Raw genomic sequence first — 8,593 nt, 5'->3', positions numbered from 1 at the left:
ACTGCCAAAAGAACAAACAATTCTGTCTTAGAAGAAGTACAACCAGAATGCTCCTTAAAAGCAAGGATGGCGAGACTGCATCTTACATACTTTGGACATGTTGTCAGGAGGGATCAGTCCCTGGAGAAGGACATCATGCTTGGCAGAGTACAGGGTCATCAGAAAAGAGGAAGACCCTCAACGAGGTGGATTGACACAGTGGCTGCAACGATGGGCTCAAGCATAACAATGATTGTGAGCATGGCGCAGCACCAGGCAGTGTTTTGTTCTGTTGTGCATAGGGTCGCTATGAGTCGGAACTGACTTGACAGAACCTAACAACAATAACAACAAGAAGTATCTGGAAACCCTGGTGGCGTAGGAAGCCCTGGTGGCGTACTGGTAAAGAGTTATGGCTGCTAACTAAAAGGTCAGCAGTTCAAATCTACCAGAGGCTCCTTGGAAACTCTATGAAGCGGTTCTACTCTGTCTTATAGGGTTGCTTTGAGTCGGAATTGACTCGACGGCAGCGGTATTGGATTTTTTAATAAGAAGTATGTGTAACTGTGCTACCTATGTGTTTTATTATATATATGAATATATGTACGTATCGTCACATAGCCGGATATAGATATACATATGCATACACCTATTATCTCAGTTATCTAGTGCTGCTATAATAGAAATATCACAAGTAGATAGCTTTAACAAAGAGAAATTTATTCTCTCATAGCCTAGCAGGCTAGAAGTCCAAATTCAGGGCACCAGCTCCAGGGGAAGGCTTTTTCTCTCTGTTGACTCTGGAGGAAGGTCCTTGTCACCAATCTTCCCTGGTAGAGGAGCTTCTCAGTGCAGGGACAGCAAGTCCAAAGGACGCGCTATTCTCCTGGCTCTTGTTTCTTGGTAGTATGAGGTCCCCATGTCTCTCTGCTCCATTTTCTCTTTTATATCTCAAAAGAGATTGGTTTAAGACACAAAACAAACTTGTAGTTTGAGTCTTGCCTCATTAAGATAACTGCTGATAATCCCATCTCATTAACATCATACGGATAGGATTTACAACACAGAGGAAAATCACATCAAATGACAAAATGGTGGACAATCATACAATACTGGGAATCATGGCATAGCCAAGTTGACAGAATTTTGGGCGGGACACAAAGCCATGGCACCTACATATGCACACATGTATGCGTACCTATACACATGTATGTCGACATACATGTACACCCCTACATGTATTTTTTGGTTGCTTTTGCTGTTGTTTCAAAACTCCATACCTGTTACTGTTACCCTTTGCCATGGAGTCGATTCCGACTCATAGCGACCCTATAGGACAGAGTAGAACTGTCCCATAGAGTTTCCAAGGAGCGCAGGGTGGATTTGAACTGCCAACCTTTTGGTTAGCAGCCATAGCACTTAACCACTATGCCACCAGGGTTTCCAAAACTACATAGGGTTACCAACAGGTCCTTTTTTCTTTTGTACTTTTTAGTGACATCATTTTCCTTTGTCAAACTGTGTACAATTCACCTTCATTTGGTGTTACCTTTCCCGTCACCCAAAATAACAAGTGTCTACTATCTAAAGAGTGAATTCCCCGCTTCCCCAACCCTCCAGCCCTGGTAACCGCTAATGAACACTAATCTCTGTATATTTATTTGTTCATGTCATTTCATAGAAGTGAGAACATACAATTATCTGTTTTTTTGTGGTTGACTTTTTTTGCTCAACATAATGTATTCCATGTTCATCCATGTTCCAAGATGTTGTGGGAACTAATTTTTTTTTTTTTTATCACTGAGTAGTATTCAACTGTATATATGTAGCACGTCTTACTTATCCTTTCATCTGTTGACAGGGACTTAGATTGTTTCCATCTTTTTGCTATTGTGAATAGCACTGTGATGAACATAGGTATGTATATGCTTGTGCCACTTCTATTAGATTCCTAGGGTATATACCTAGGAGTGGAATTGCTGGATTATATGAAAGCTCTACCTCTAGATTTTTTTAGGAACCACCACATTGTTTTCCACGAGGGTTGTCCCATTTTGCATTCCCACTAGCATTGGATGAGGTTCCAATTTCTCCACATCCCCTCCAATGCTTGTTATTTTCCTTTTTCAAAAACAATCTTGGCATCCTAATGGGAGTAGAATGGTATCTCTATCAGTTTGAAATATTCTTGGCCTCCAATTTCAGTTGTAAAAACGATCGTATTTACACAAAGTCCCACTTTCACTTCCCCTCCTAACTTTTGTTAGTTACATTATTTTTAAGTTGTGAAGGTTTATAACATTTACATTCATTGCTGTAACCCTATTCTCCATATCTGTTGTTTTCTTAACCTTACAGTTCAATCATTTCAACGCTTACTACCATTTCCTCTGCTGCAGTTTCCCCATTCATCTCGCCCAGGGATTTATTTTCAGCTTTTTGTATATAAATGAATGGGTTTCAATGAATTAAAATGAAGAGCCAGGAGGAATTCTCTCTCCCTCTCCCTTATTAGAAGACATTTGGTTCCCATTGAGATCTTTGCAACCTTGGACCATTTCTACTTCTTACCGTCCGGGGTCACTGTCACCCTCTCCAAAAAAAAAAAAAAAAGTTATGAAATTTCAAAGGTTGCGCCAAGGCGACACCTTTTGGTGGAAGAAAAAGACGCCGACGGAGGGGAGTCTGCAGTGCAGACCTCCTACCGTCAGGGGGCACTGCTGCGAGGAGCCAGCAGCGTAGGCGTCCCCTCTCTTCCGGCAGTACACGTTCTCTGACCCCCGCGCCGCGGAACCTCCTGCGGATTTGGCGTAGGGGTTGGCGCCAGCTGTGGGCTCCGGTCGTCGGTAGGTTTACGCAGAGTGCGTCCAAATCTCCCTTTTCCGCGGCGCTTCCGGGCTCGGTACGGAGCTTGCGCGTCTCGGACTGCGGCTCCGCGCTGCCGCCGCTCCGGCCCATGGGGAAAGTCGGCCGGGTGGGCCGGGTAAGTAACCCCCTTCGCCGCCACGCCGGCGGCCTGGCGCGGAAGCTGGGGCGGGAGCGCCTTCCCGAGACAGAGCTGGACGTGAGGCCGCAGCTTAGGCCGCGCCGCGGTGGGAGCGGAAGGTTTTGACCCGGGCCAGTCTAGAGCTGCCGACGGTCTCATACTCCAACGCTTTCGGGTTCCTCTCTCCCTGCACTTTCTCTCGCATCTTTTGCGTTGGTCTCCCCTTGCCTCTGGCTCCCATGCCCAGGTGCTGCCCCCGGCCTTCTCTGTCCGCCGCATTTCTCATCGCCTTCCTCCGCCCCGCTCTTGACTCTGCAACTCCTCGCAGCACCTCTGCCACTTTTCCTTTATTTTCTTCTAGTGACCCAGTGCCTCTCATTTCTCCTCTTTTCCCATCCTTCCCTTTCTTGTCTGTCTGTTTCAATCTCTTTTGGACTAAAGAACGTTCCTCTCTTTCGTTGACCATGTTTAGAAAAAGTTTATCGGTCCCTAGTTTTTTTAGCCACTAGCTTCTAGCAGCCAGGACAATATGTCACCTGTGGCCCAGCTCACTTGCATCGCTCCAGGGCTCAGGGAATTAAATGGAAAGAAGGCATTTCCATCCCTGGTCTCAGAACAGGGAATTCCAAGTGTTGGCATCTTTCAAAGATGGGAGCTTACCTGGGCAGATGGAGGAAGTCATGATTCCGGTGTTACCTTACTCCTTGTCATTGTAAAGGAGTGTTTTAGTTGTGATGTTTAATCACCGAACAACGTGTTGTGAACTGTCCAGACAACAACGTGTTGTGAACTGTGGATGCAGCATGAGTAAGATTTTGCCACTACTCAAGCGTTTGGTCTCTAGGGAAACCGGCATGGTTGTGCTTGGGTTGATATGAGGGACTAAGGTGTGGTTTGGAAAGGCTTTAAAGAGGAGGCGATGCTTATGCTGAGTTTTAGAGAATAAATAATATTTTGTTAGATATACAAAGTATAGGAAGAGTTTCCTGCAGAGAAAATAAGTGAAAAAGTAGCAGAGGTGAAGCACCATAATGTATTCTGGGAACTGCAGGTAAGGCTCAAGAGAAACATTTGAGGAGAGTAATTGGAAGGGTAATTAGGTCAGATCATAGAGGTTCTTTGAGGAGAAAGTAAGGGAAAGCATTGAAGGCACTAATTGGAAAAACTAGGCATATGGGTGGATATTCTAGGTAAGTGCAAGATTCTGCACATACTCAAGTAGATGGGTGGATGAGGACTTCTGTGACTTCCTACAACAGGTGGAGATTTTAAAGGATGCATCTCAGTTTCTACATTTTTACTGGATAAAGGCAGCAGGCATTTTGGGTAATAATAAGGGTTTTTAGGGAATAGAGGACAATTAATAACTTAAATTGAGCGTGTTTTATTTTTAGAGTTTAGAAAGAGTAGGTTGTGTGATAGATAATGTAACAAGGTACAAGTATTAGCAGTGAAGAGCTCGTCTGACTGTGGAGTTCAGTGGTTACTAAAGATAGCTTTTATGGAAAAATAAAGAATTTTGAGAGAATTGTTACGCACTCCTAGATGTGATTTTATTAACTGTGTTTCTTTTTAGCTGGTTGTTTTAAATTACTTTCTTAGTTTTTGCCGAATGTGAATTCTTCAGACCTCCCCTGGCAGGGAACAGATGATTCAGGTCTAGTAATCCCTCAAGCCTTTCATAGTAGTTAATTGTGAAGGATGTTCTGTTTTATACCTAAATTCAAGTGAAGTTTGTTTGTAACACACTCCAGTGTATGGCATTGTGGAAGTAGAGTCTTTGAGAATGAATGTAAATATTAAACTGTGACAAGGGTGTCCCTGCACTGCACCCTAGCTCCTAGACCAGGGGAAGATTTATAACAAGGACCTTCCACCAGAGCTGATAGAGAAGAGAAAGCCTTTCCCTGGAGCTGACACCCTGAATTTGGACTCCCAGCCTACTAGACTGAGAATAAAATTTTCTTTGCTAAAGCCATCTACTTGTGGTATTTCTGTTATAGCGGCTCTTGATGACCAAGACTGAATTTGATACCAAGAGTGGGGTGCTGCTTTAACAGATACCTAAAATGTGGAAGCAATTTTAAAACTGAGTGGATAGAGGACTCAGAAGGAAATGAGGAAAGCTGTTACATTGGGGTTGGCACAGACAGCAAAGGACTGGCAGCAGCAGAACCAGAAAACCAGCACCACATGGTGCTGGACCTGACCCACAGAGCGAGAGAACTGAGTGTGTTTGCACAGGAGGCTTCCTGGTGGAGTGAGGTGCCTCTGAGCACTTATTGGTGGAGCTAGGCTTGCTGACCCACTGAGCAAGAGAGCTGAGTGCCTTCCAGTGGAAGTTTACTGGTGGGGTGGGTTGCCTCCAGGTGCTTATCGGTGGAGCTTCAGAGCTCTGGAACACCTGCTCCAGCAGGGCATATGCGGGTGGTGAGGCCCAAAGGGCCAAGAGGACAAGGAAGCAGAAGCTGAAGAAACAAGGAACACTAAAAGCAGAGCTGCCTCAGTCTCAAAGGGCATGGCCATGACCTCTGGGGTCTCTAACGGTGGAGCCATGGCCTTTGGAGTTTGAGTTTGGAGTTTGAGGGGGTGGAGTTGCCACTCAAATGGACTAGGAAAACTAAAGCCGACAGAGTGGAGTTGCCATTCCAGTAAGCCTGGAAAGCAGAGCTGAAGCCCAGGGCTGAGGGGCTTCCACTCAGAATCCTTTGAGTGTGGCCAATACCTAGAGTCTGGAGGGCAGGGCCATTGTGTAAATGGTCGCACAGAACAGAGGATTATTTTCAAGCCTTTTTAGGGCTAATGCAGTATGTTTTGCTGACTTGTTCGGTGCTTGTTATGCCTTCTTTCCCTCCAGTTTCTCCCATTTTTAATGGAAATGTCTAGCTTGTGCCTGTTACACCATTTTACTTTGGAAGCAGGTGACTTGTATTCTAGATTTCACAGATGAAGAGGAATTTTTGGATTTTAGACTTGGAGTTGATTTAAGACTTGCTGAGATATGATGGGGTGAATGTGTTTTACATGTGGAAAGGACATGAATTTTGGGGGGCCAAAGGGTAGAATGTCATGAATTGCGTCCCCCAAAAATATGTGCATCAGCTGGGCTGGACCACGATTCCCGGTATTTTATGATTGTCCACCATTTTGTCATCTGATGTGTTCTTCTTATGTGTTGTAAATCGGTCACTACGATGCTAATGAAGTGGATTAGCCGCAGTTATATTGATGAGATCTACAAGATTAGATTGTGTCTTCAGCCAGTCTCTTCTGAGATATAAAAGAATCGAGCAGGAAGACAGGGTCCTCATACCACCAAGAAAGAAGAGCAGGAGCATGCATCCTCTGGACCCTGGGTCCCTGCACTGAAAAGCTCCCTGACCAGGGGAAGATTGATGACAAGGACCTTCCACCAGAGCCAACAGAAAAGAGAAAGCATTCCTCTGGAGCTGACGCCCTGAATTTGGACTTCCAGCTTATAAGACTGTGAGAGAATAAATTTCTCTTTGTTAAAGCCATCCACTTGTGGTATTTCTGTTATAGGAGCGCTAGATGACCGAGACAGAGATATAGGAAATTTCTTTTAAAATCCTTTAAAAAGTCATTATAAATGTTCTACCTGAGGCAAATACCTTTTATTGTTACGTTTTTTAGTAGACATGAAAGTGCACCATCCCTCATATTTCCCTTCCTCCTTTGTATGTATATTTGCCATATTCTTTAGGCCTCAAAGAGGAGAATTTCATTTTATGATAATGAATGTCTATTTAGTAATAAAAGGTTTCTTCATACCAATCCTGATTCTTAGAGGATTATAATAAATAAAAGCAGGCCATGTACCCATGGATGGATAATGAGAGTGTGCCTTTATTATGATTGAGTTCTGTGAACTTAAAGTTCAATGAAAAAGAGAAGAAGAAAGCTCTTTTGCACTTACTGTGCTACGGAGATCTGATCCCATGATGCTCAGAATTCAGACCTTAACTCATTGGGTGTATGATGGTAGTAGTTTTTCTCCTGTTAATTGTGTTGTACAATTTAAAACTTAGATAGCTGCCATCAAGACCACCCTACAACTCATGGCAACCTTACATTCAACAGAACAAAATGTTGCACAGCCCTGCATCACCCTCACGATCATAAGCATGTTCAAGTTCACTGTTGCAGCTGTTGTGCCAGTCCATCTCACCGAGGGTGTCCCTCACCTTTGGTGGCCCTCTGCTTCACTAAACATAATGTTCTTCTCCAGCAACTGATCCCTCCTGATGACTGTATCCAAAGCAAGCAAGTTGGACAGTGTTCTTTTGTGACTCGTAAGGTTTTTATTGGCTGATTTTTGGAAGTAAATTGCAGGCCATTCTTCCTGGTTTGTCTTAGCCTAGAAGCTCTGCTGAAACCTGTCCGCAATATGTGACCCTGCTGGTATTTGAAATGCTTGCGAATAGCTTCCAGCATCATAGTAACAAGCAAGCCACTGTAGTACAACAAACTGACCAATGGGTAGTGGAAAATTTACCGTACTTACGGAATTCCACTTACTGTAAGTTATGTCCATAAAAGGTAAATCTATAGATCTGACTGTTTCATAGTAATGTTATTTAAATAAGTGCATTAATATTTTCCACCCATTCACTGATACGTTTAGAAAATATTTATTACGTGCTTAAAATGTTCCAAGCATGGTGGTAAGCTAGAGATGCAAAGATGAACACAGAAACAGGTCCCACTTTGAAGGGGCTTGTAGTATATTAGGAGACATTTGTCAACCAGTAGGTATGTATACTATGTTAAAGTTGTTAGGACTCAGCTATGTTCAGGGGTACAAATCAGGCAGTCAGTCACTAAAGGCTTCGAAGATGCACTTGAAAGATGAGTAGGTGAGATGCTTCTGAGATTTCTCTCTCCTGTGTTCTTTTTCTGCCACTTGCTCATGTTTTAAAAAATACTTTGCCAGTTTAGGTGGAATCTGGAAAAGTCATCATTCTTGCTTCTGACAGAATTTTGTTTGTTATTAAAAATGGAGCACATATGAAAGATGTGCTAAATGAAGGATGGTGTTACTGTAAAGTGAGTCGGAATTGACTCTATGGCAGTAAGTTTGGTTTGGTTTTGGTTACCATAAAAAAGAAGTAAATTGTGAATAAGTATTTTAAAGAAGCTGTAAGAAAGAGCTGTTTGGTTCGTATTTACCTTTGATTCTGGCTTCTTACGGTACATCTAAATGTTTGAAAGTGCTGTTTCTTATTACCTGGGTCCAGACTTCATGAAATAAATGTATTACATCATTTAAGTAATATCTCAGCATTAATTAGGATAAGTTTAGACCTCGATGGAGTCTCGTTAGTAGACTTGTTCCATTTTGCTGGCTGCAGTAGGGAGAATGGATGAATAAACGGTGGTATATTCATAAATGCTTAGAACAGCTAAAATAAAAATATACACACTTTTAAGGGAATGGATACAATAAAACTGTATAAAAGGAGGAAAGCGAGGGCATGATGAGAATAGGAATCATACTGATGCTTGCCTTGGGTGTAAATCATGTGGAGGAGAAGAAGGGAGCCATATGGTTAAGTTGTGGTTTCTTGTCAAGCTCTTAGCTCTTGTTTTTGGTAGTGAATTCACAGG

At 43.0% G+C, this 8,593-nt stretch overlaps 1 protein-coding gene across 2 annotated transcripts in view; it reads left to right on the top strand.

Moving 5' to 3' along the window:
- Positions 1–2,737: 2,737 nt before the first annotated feature.
- Positions 2,738–8,593, top strand: part of RBM17 (RNA binding motif protein 17) — a 43,621-nt gene continuing 37,765 nt past the window's right edge. Inside the window, exon 1 of one of the 2 annotated variants that reach the window (XM_049882039.1) lies at positions 2,738–2,825. The gene's annotated coding sequence lies outside the window, so the exon portion shown is untranslated. Of the gene's footprint in view, positions 2,963–8,593 lie in introns of both variants that reach the window. The other variant, XM_049882038.1, reaches the window with a different exon arrangement.

This window comes from Elephas maximus, chromosome 4, assembly GCF_024166365.1.
Source record: "Elephas maximus indicus isolate mEleMax1 chromosome 4, mEleMax1 primary haplotype, whole genome shotgun sequence".
NCBI classification, from domain to species: Eukaryota; Metazoa; Chordata; class Mammalia; order Proboscidea; family Elephantidae; genus Elephas; species Elephas maximus.
Note: the sequence above shows the minus strand (reverse complement) of the source record. Positions and strands in the feature narration are given on the sequence as shown.